At 36.2% G+C, this 10724-nt stretch overlaps 1 pseudogene; it reads left to right on the forward strand.

The window, feature by feature from the left end:
* Positions 1–8724: 8724 nt before the first annotated feature.
* Positions 8725–10237, forward strand: LOC149211737 (putative protein phosphatase 2C 53 pseudogene; annotated as a pseudogene).
* The last annotated feature ends 487 nt before the right edge of the window (positions 10238–10724 follow it).

Genomic DNA, 10724 nt, shown 5'->3' on the forward strand with positions numbered 1-10724 from the left:
ACCTTCCTCTGCCTAGTCGGTACAAAAGGAGCTCTGAAGGCCTCGGGGAGAATTTGTTTGGATGAGAGCTAGTCAAGCTTTATAGTGCTCAGGATCTCATTATTTGTAATGGTCTAAAGAAGTGGCCCAATTATAGCCAGATGACCTATATCCATGGGCTTGGTAGCAACGTGGTAGACTATGTTATCTCCGATCTCCCTCTATACAACAAAATAACAAATTTTGACATCTTAAACGACTTTGAGCCCGACTCTGATCATAGGCCTTTACTTATAACTCTCAATTTTGTCATGCATAGAGATCTCATAGAAGATAATCCTTATAGCCAAAAGAAGTTAATCTTTGATAGAAATAAGAAAGATCTCTTTCTAAATGAATTAAAAACTAATTTGCTTCCTTTATCTAGTATAGAAAACATAGAAGATCTCTATCATAATTTTACTACAACCCTCTCATATTATATTAACAAGTTCTCAATTGAAGTTTCAAGTAATAAAAGAAATAGCAAAACCAACCCATGGTATGACAAAGATTGTAAAAGTGCGAGGAGAACAATTAAGGAAGTTGTTGATGAATCTCTTAAAATTAGCAAGATAAAAATATACAAAGCCCTAACTAAAAGGAAAAAAAGGCAGTATATTTGTAAAAGATGAGAATCGCTTACACCTCTGTAAGGTAGCTCCTAAGAAATTCTGGATATAGATTCTAACTTGGAAAGGAAGTTGACCATATGACTTGAAAGTGAAGGTAAGTGGGCTAAAGGCCAAGCGGGTTTTAGAAAGAAACACTCAACAACAAACCACCTCGTTAGGCTTAGGATCATTGTGGAGGAATACCGCAATGATAAATCCAATCTCTTTTGTTGCTTTGTGGACTTTAGAAAGACTTTCGATACGGTTCCTAGAAATAATCTTTGGAACAGATTAGAAGAGCTAAAGGTTCATTCTGAGTTGAGCACTGCCACTATAATGTTATACGAAAATGTAATTAGCAAGTTAAAGAGCAATGAGGGGTAGTAGAAAGACATTAAGTGTAATATCGGAGTTAAACAAGGTTGCCCCCTCTCCCTTACCTTATTTGGCATTTACATTGACAAGCTAGAAGGTTGTTTAGAAGAAGCAAGATGTGCTGGAACGATGTTAGCTGGGATAGTCATCATCCTTCTGCTCTATGATGATGATACTGTTCTTCTCGCAAAGTGCCCATCTGATCTTGATAAGCAACTTATACTTCTTATGAATTTCTGCTCTACCATGGGTATGATTATTAACACTGACAAAACAAAAGTTATGATTATCAAATCCAAGAAGGACACTTACGCTAATTTTATGTATGACAATAGTAACTTGGAGGAAGTGTCTTCCTACAAGTACCTATGAATTGATATTCAAAGAAGAAAATTAATATAGCCAAGATTAGAACGAACTCTCATGAACCCCATAGTGAAATGGGTCATTGGGCAGTTCCTAAAACACCATGGATTAAAAGGTTCTGCCATCTCTATGAGAATACGAACATCGAGGATGAAAATCGCTTCCTCTTAGAGTGCCCCATGTACAATCACATTAGATCTCAGTTTCAAAATCTTTGTTGCAAAACTGACCTTCCTAGTCTTTGACGTTGTCAAAGTTACAGTGTGCTTGGGAGGTTTCTCTCCAAGATTTTTGAGCATAGGAATAAAACCTTAAATCAAACTAAATAATTCGTTTCTTTAGGTCCGATAAACCAAAGTTTGGTCTCAGTGGACTCATCATCATTATCAACTAAACAAGTCTTTTTAAATCTTCACACCTAGATATAATAACACCCTTCAATTTGCCGTTTTCTTCCGCACATAATATTAAATTAAAGGTAATACAAAGCACAATATGTTGAATATCTTTGGGATTCTATATATGAAATTCAATAGATTCTAGAATTTAGGTTAGAGGTATTGGAAAGTACATTGCGTTGAATATCTTTTAGCTTCATTTTTGAAAAATAAATCTATATATATTTTTATATAAATTGGGTAATTATGATAAATCTTTTTAACATAGAATATGTATTGATGGGCCATTAGTGTATGTATATGTCGTTAGTAACTCAGCTTGGGCTCTGCCATTAGTGTATGTATATGTCGTTAGTAACTCAGCTTGGGCTCTTTTAAGACCCTTCCTCCGCTTCTTTGTTCCGGAAGGTCGTGTCATCTCCATTAAGATGGGGAGGGCGATGTCAATTATTTCAGATCTGTCGATTTTGTTGGTTTGTCATTTTAATGGATTTTGGTTTTGGTTGGTTGAACTCAACCGTGGGATTTCGAGATTTTTTTCTTTTGAAAGATATTTTATTCATCCTGGTTTTAAGGACTTCTTCATTTTAAGATTCCATATTGAGAAAGATAGGGATGTAATTCTTAATTTGGGTTAGTTTCCTATTTTCCTTTTTATTAATATCAGTAATTATTTTTTTCTCAATTGTTTGATTAATTTATTAATTTTAGATTTTTATTTTTTTTTATTATAAATATTTTTGTTTTATTCGTCGTTTGAGAAATATTTTTAAATTTATTTTTGTATTTTTGGCGTTTATTTCTTTTTCAAATTACAAATTACGAAAATTTCATTTGGTTAATTGTGATAGTGAGACAGAGCAATTCAACTTACCACTGAATTTGCATAGAAATGGATTTCAACAAATGGTTATTTTGAATATCAACAAATATTTTTGGATTTAAAAATTGGATTATGAAAAAATTCTTTAAAATGTATAGTTATTTAAACAAGAGCCATTGCTACACAATGCTCTAAAGCACCAAAAAAATAACAAGAAATATTGTAAAAGTTAATAGACTCCAGAAAAGATTAACAACTTATTTTGGAGTAGTATAAACATCAAAAGATTTTACCTTTTCTATGCAAGAATTTTGTACTAAAAAATTTCCTAAATTATTATTTTTTGAATGTATAAATGAATTCAATATCCTAAAAAACTCTTGTGATATTTAAATGAGAAAATCACAAAACTCAAACTTACCATTCCAAAAAAATCCCCACTAAATTTATGACAAACTAAATTTATGACAAAATGAACCAAAAAATATGGTAAAAAAACAAAACCATCTCACAATCATACTACTCTATAATTTTCACTTTAATAAAAAAAATCGACATATATTTAATTAAAAAACATCCAAGTGAGTGCAAATTGATCAATGAAAGCAAGAATAAAAAACATATTTAGTAATGATCAACCATGGTTGACCATATTCAATATTGATTGATAATAACATATTCTTATTGAAAATGGTTGAACAAATCACCCCATAACAAACAATTTGCCTATCAAATTTCACCTCTATCTCTACTCACTTCTCCAGACCCATTACCAATTTCATGAATCAACCCGTGTACTTGCACGATAAACCCGTTTGACTTTAGGATCGTTCCTCCAAGTATTATGGGGACACAAAGAAACAACTGGCGACATAAACCATATATAATTCTTTGATGGGAAGGAATTTAGACCTTTTCAGCGTGTACCAAAGCATGGATGTTCGTATTACAAAAAAAAAAAAAAATTCACTGTGCATGTGTTGCATTTGCGCATAGAAGTGTTGATACTATAGATAGATGAAAACTTTCACAAATCTTGTTTAATATGAAACTAGAGTTATGTAATGATATGTCATTGTTTATTTATGTAATGATTTATGTGTATATAGTAATGATGTGTCATTTATTTATATAATGATTTACGTGTATATAGTTTTTAGTTTATTTAGTTATGAAGTTATGTGTGAAAAAGAAGTTGAACTTCCTCAAGTTTAAATATATAAGGAAAGTTGATATCTAATTATTTGCAAAATAAAAAATAAGTCCAAGTATTTGGAAACTAATATCAAACTATTCCATTTTAGTTTCTAATTTCAAAGTATTGAATCTTAATTCTTAAGTGCAATTTTATAGATTGTTCTTACTTGAAGAAAAACATGACGTTTTGATAATATTGTTTTTTTTCTCGAGTTTAAAAACAAGTTTTTTTTTGTTGCAAGAATTACTTTTAGCTATCTTTTTGCAAAATGACATTTGTGTTGTTTTTTTGGTTTAATTGTGGAGTGATATTTAAAGTTATTTGTTTGATACATAATTTATTTGCTAAAACAAATAAGTAAAAAGTTAGAGAACTTTGACATTTTCTTCAATTTGCATCATATCAATGAACAAGAATAGAATAGAAAATAGAAAATGGTATTTCATGGCTATTAGTTTTCAAGAGTTTTATTGTCTATGTCATAGTCTCACCAAAGGTTCTAATATGAGCTGCATTGTAAAAATAATGTACATATATTGTAATATTTGGAATAACAAAACAAAAAAGTGACTAAGTCTAGGGACATGGATTGTAGAGCTAGAAATGGAGAATTCCTGGTAGGGATGATACAATTTATTGTGCAAAAAAAGAAACTTGAACTTGACTATATGCATTAAAGGCTTAGTGGTCTATGAAGTAAAAGGGATGGTATGTGAAATTAATTGGTCTTAGGAAAATATTCAAGCTCATGCGTGCTTGAAATAATACAAGGAGCAAAAGGGAACAAAAGTTATGGACTAAGTGCAAGAGTAAGGATGCAGTAGTAAGGGAGGGACATGACACTTGTTCCAAAAGAAAGAGAGGAATTTGGAAGAAATGATGTGGATAGAGGGCCATATTCAGTTTTACTGCAAACAAAAAAGATAAATATTGTATGATTTCCATTTCCAATTAATATATGAGTTGTTTTTAATATATCTGTGATGCATCTAACCGATATTTTCGTAATTTATATATTGATTGTGGTTATCATTATTCATGGGCACATGTGTCCTATGATTCTATGAAAAAGTAAATAAGTTACTATGATAAATGATAGTAATGACAGAGTGTCTGAAGTTCACACAAAGAAGAGGCCTCTAATAGTTTTTCCTAAATGCTTAATGATATCATAAATAATTCAATAAATGAAGTTAAGGACCTCAACGATCCATTCAAATTGAAAAACAAAATCAGTAAGAACAACTGGTTTCTGAGTCTCTTTGTATTAATGTATAAATCTATATCAAAGGCGCTCTGTTTGTATAAAACTTTAGTTGGTCTCAGGAGTTTGCTACCTCAGTGCTTGGGATGGCTCTTGGGAGTTTTGTTGCTGATGTGGAAGCTCTGTGTGGTATGTTTCCATCGATTCCACTTCCTTAAGCTCACCTAGGAGGTTGAATCCCATCATAGTAGGCTCTTGCCACATATTTACCTCGGTTGGTCGATTACTTGGGCAGATGTGGGAGGAGGGTGTTATACTATGCTTCCCTCTTAGCTTCTTCTTTCACTCTATCCCTCTCTCACTTCTCTCATTATATCTCTCCTCTCTCTTTAACTCCTTCCCCCTCTCTCTCTTCTCCCCACTTTTTATCTCTCAATTTCTATTTACATATTCGTATATTTGTCTTTTTCTGCTTCTCTCTTTCCCTCTCTCTACATATATCCCTCTCTCCCCCATCACACTCTCTCCCTCTTCTTGTCCTCTCTCACTCTCTATCTCCACCTCTCTTCCATCTCTTCTCCCACTCTCTCTCTTTGTGTGTGTGTGTGTGTCTCACTCTCTCTCTTCTTCCCCCTCTCCCCCCAACACCCCTTTCCTCTCTATCTTCTTATTTGTCTCTTCGTCTCTCCACCCCACTCTCTCTCCCCCCCTCCACCTCTCTTTTTATCACTCTCCATCCCCTCTCTCTCTCCCTCCTCCTTCCCTCACTAGGTCTGTACTTCATAACAACTCCCTCACCTTTCTCTCTCTCTCTCTCTCTCTCTCTCTCCTCTCTTTCTATCACTCTCCATCCTTTCTCTATCTCCTCCACCCTCCTCCCTCCCCCTTCCTATATTTATTATCCCTCCCTCCTTACCTTAGTCTACAATTCACAATAATACCCCCCCACCCTCTCTCTTCTTCCCCTCTCTCCCCCCCTCTTTCCCCCTCACACCACTTTCCTCCCTATCTTCTTGTTTGTCTCTTCATCTCTCTCTCTCTCCCCTCCACCCCACTCCCTCTATTTCTCTATCCCACACTCCCTCCCTCCCTTAGTCTCTAATTCACAACAATCCCCCTCTAACTCTCTCTCTTTCTCTTTCCATATCCCTCTCTCTCTCATTCCATATCCCTCTCTCTCTCACACACTTCTCCTTCCTCTTCCTCTCACTCTCCATACTCTTTTCTCCCTCCTTTCAATCTCCCCCTTCCATTATTTCTCTATCCCTCCCTACCTCCCTCACTTAGTGTGTTCTTCACAAAAACCTCCATCTCTCTCTCTCTCTCTCTCTCTCCCCTTCTCTATCTCTCCCTCCCTCACTTGCTCCCCCTCTCTCATTCTCTTCTTCCTCCCTCACTTCCCATCTTTCATTCTCTTCTCCCTCGTGTCATCTTACTATCTCTCACCCTTCCTCTCTCTCCTCCCTCACTCACTCGCATAGTCTTTCTCTCTCTCTCTCTCTCTCTCTCTCTCACACACCCACACACACACACACGTATACACACATTCACAACACCCCCCTCCAAATTTGTCTCTCTCTTCCTCCCCATGTCAACCAAAAATATTGTCCTTCCACTCCCTTCCCGACCCTCTTCCCTAATCTCTCACTTTTTGACTCTCACACACTCTCTACCCTCACCAACTCATTCTTTTCCACATCTCCCTTTCTCTCCCTCCTTGACGCCTTTATCCCTCCCTTTCTCACCCTCCCCTCCTCCTTAAACCCACCACAACCAATTCCCACTAACTCATTCTTCCCCACACCCCGCTCTCTCTCTACTTTTCTCCTTCTTTCTCTCCTTTGGCCCCTATATCCCTCCCTGTTTCACCCTCCCCCCCTATGAAAGCCACCTCAACGATTTTCCATGTATTAAGGTCACTAGCTACATGAATGTGTGCAAGCTCCTAGTACTATAAGTGTGCATACATTGTTGACACCAATAACACACATGCATTATTAATGTACACATATTTCTTGGAATTTAAATATTTCTAAGTAGGAATCCAACATGCATGACAACTTGGTTAATTCAGATATAGGTTCATGATCATGAATCTAGTGGTTTGGGCTGCAAAAACATACAAACATCAATTTTTGAAATATCCGCATATAGAGTCTACTATCTATCTATCTATCTATCCCTTGTTTATTTTTTAAATTAATAGGTCAAAATCTTAAAATACATCCCTCGTGTATTTCTCTTATGACTTATAAGGGTGTTGACTGTTTGGGAAAAAAATATATGGTGCACTAGAGGACTTTAAGACCTATAATCTAAAAAGGGAAGGGATGTTTGATAATTGTAAGACCCTTTTAAGCTGTACTAATAGAGGGCCTTATAATTTCAAAGATATAATGACTTCCATAAATTAAAAATATATAAAATTAAGATTGCAAATTTAGTTGTGCAAAAGAACAATATGTTTTCTACAACTCCACAAGCTTTTATAACAAGATTCCATCATTTAGATACTCAATTGCTAGAGAAATGGAAACATGTGCATTATATTTTGTATGAAGAATAATATATCCCACTTTAGAAATCTCAAATTTGACATAATTCCTATAAATAAAAATTATATACTTGAAAAGCCAATTCATAATAAATTTGAAAATTTATATATATAGATATGGGATTACATCTCTAATTATCTTTTCAAATTAACATATTGTTATTTTACTGATTTTATATTATAACACATCATGAATGACCATCATTAACTTACATCAACTTTATTATTAAACTTTACTAATAAAACATAATATTATTACAAAATCTTAATATCAATACAATTACAAAATTTTAAATCTTATTATTAATAAATTTTAAATTTTAAACCATTTTGGAAAAAAAAAAAAAAAATTCTGCAACTTCCGGAAAATTCTAGAAACACTCTCCTAACGAATACGGCCTACCGAGACTAAATTCACGAACGAAAATAATATAATAAAGCATGTGAGACTTAGAAAGTTCATTGATTGATGTCATATTATAGCATTTCTAGACTTTGAGCGCACTTCGCAAGTATACTTGGACATAGTCACTGTATTGGACAATACCAAGTTCGTGAATCAATAGTGTATTGGTGGACGTACCCGCCTGACCCTGGCTTCCATTACCATCCCCCACGGCCCACCCCCTTGACTTTGGTATCAGTAGCAATTCTGGACTCCAGAATGAAGAAGCGATATGCCAAGTGGAACATGTCTGCCTTGTCATGTCATGGATGGACGGCGGAGGTAGCTGCCATTATCGTCAGGTCATTAAATGATATAGAATTTTTCAATCATGAGGAACATAGACTCATTAAATGATATAGAATTTTTCAATCACGAGGAACATAGACGTTTGTAGTAAGTGGATAATTGACTGGGCACATGCTGGATAATTGAAAACTGGACTTTTTCCAAAATCTCGTCTCATATGAAACGATTGAACGCTATAAAAATGCTGGAATCATCTATGTTTAATAGGTTCTGAGAGAGATATTCAACTGAATTGAAACGAGAGAAGAGTTCATTTATTTATCACCGTTGCAGAGATCCTGTGATAGGGCAACAAGAATACAAAGGTTTCCGAAGGTATCAACAAAGTTAACCATCGTCGCCAGCAGATCCACAGATTGTTAACATGGCTTGCATTGTAGCAGTGAATTCTCCCTCTATACACAATTCTGGTATTGAGATATGGGCAGCATCCACGCAAATTGTGTGGGGTCTCCGCTGAGGCCTGTTTTAACCATCAGAGACGAAAATATGCTGTGGATCGAGAGCGGGGATAGCCCGGCCAAGAGGCCTTTCCCTTCTTATGTCAATGTCTCGGAGGATAATGGTTCGAATGTCCGCAAGTTCCCTTTGCCTGCTTTCAAAAGGAAACGACCGCAGAGGCTGGATATTCCGCTGCAGCTGTCGGACCTAAACGCGCCGTGCCCGGCAGTGGAGCAGCCGAAGGAGGTGAATGAGGAGGGTACTCATTATGCAGTTTCGCGCAAAAAAGGTCGGCGAGAATTCATGGAAGATACCCACAAAGCCATTGTCAATGTTCTCGGTGATTCCAGACAGGCCTTTTTTGGTGTGTTCGATGGTCATGGTGGTCAGAATTTACTATGTTACCAGAAACGAGAAACGGGAAACGAAACGAGAAACGAAAACGGTACGAGAAACGGAGTTGGGAGGTTTCGCACTCTAAGAAACGAGGAGAGAGAAAATTAATCGTATATGTGTTAAAGGAAAACAAATCAACTAAAAAAGGGACAATAGTACATAAATAATCAACTTTCTATATACTTGGCATAAGCCTCTAGATTATTGAATGAATACATGACTGAAATCTACAATAAAGAGTGAAAATACAAGCTGAGAATGCCAACTACCACCTGTAAAAAATTTCCCATAAAATATATGCACCGGTTAGCTAAAATAACCATAGAAAACGGCGTTTCCGTCTGGTTTCCGTTTCTTACACGTTTTATACGGGAACGGTAGCAACCGTCCCGTTTCTGGTAACATAGGTCAGAAAGCTGCAGCTTTCACTGCCGAAAATCTTGGGCAGAATATTGTGGACGCTATGCTCACCATGGAAGATGAAACCGAGGACTTTCTTGAGCAGGCCGTTAAAGCTGGATACTTAACAACAGATGCTGAGTTTTTGAAGCAGGAGGTTGGCAGCGGTACTGCTTGTGTGACCGCTCTGATTAAAGGTGGTAACTTAGTGGTTTCCAATGCTGGGGATTGTCGAGCGGTTATGAGCAGAGAGGGCGCTGCTGAAGCCCTTACATGTGATCACCAAGCTGGAAGGGGGGACGAGCGACAACGGATAGAAAATTTGGGTGGAATTGTGGAGCTCCGCCATGGAGTTTGGCTAGTTCAGGGATCTCTGGCTGTATCTAGGGCAATAGGGGATTCACACTTGAAAGAATGGATAACCGCTGAACCAGAGACGAGAAAGATTAAAATTACATCTGATTGTGAGTTTTTAATTTTGGCATCAGATGGGATGTGGAATAAAGTAAGTAATCAGGAAGCAGTGGATATGGCCAGGCCTTTCTGCGTCGAGAAGCAACCTAATATTTTACCATTAGCAGGAGGTCCTATGGTTGCTTGCAAAAAGCTTGTAGAAGTAGCAGTAACCAGAAAATCTCAAGATGATATTAGTGTGATGATAGTACAACTGCCACATTTTTGCATGAAAGAGATTTAGAAAGTTTGAGGTGAGCCGAGCGGAGGGATACCATCAAAAGAGTAGACTAGTTACACCCAGCTGACCCAACATGGGTGTTGCAGACATTGAAACGACCACACCCTGTACACTTGCTAAACAAGTACTGGGAAGGATGGGAGACAACCGGGTCCAATCCCTTTTCACTTTTCACCATCATGTTTAAGTTTCTTAAGGCAAGGTCATAAGAATTTACTACTGCATTTGACATATACATCTAACATGATATAAAAAAAAATTGCTGGCAGTAATAATTATATGTTGTTATAGGGTAGGTCTAGTTAATGTAGTTTCAATTTTACTTTGAAAGTACTTCAAAAGTTACTACTGCATTTGACATATACATCTAACATTATATAAAAAAAATTGGTGGCAGTAATAATTATATGTTGTTATAGGGTAGGTCTAGTCAATGCAGTTTCAATTTTACTTTGAAAGTACTTCAAAAGCAATTGTTGTTGAAGGCAGA

The sequence above is a fragment of the Pinus tabuliformis genome, chromosome 1_1, assembly GCF_031772625.1.
Source record: "Pinus tabuliformis cultivar Carrire ecotype Pingquan chromosome 1_1, CPIR1, whole genome shotgun sequence".
NCBI classification, from domain to species: domain Eukaryota; kingdom Viridiplantae; phylum Streptophyta; class Pinopsida; order Pinales; family Pinaceae; genus Pinus; species Pinus tabuliformis.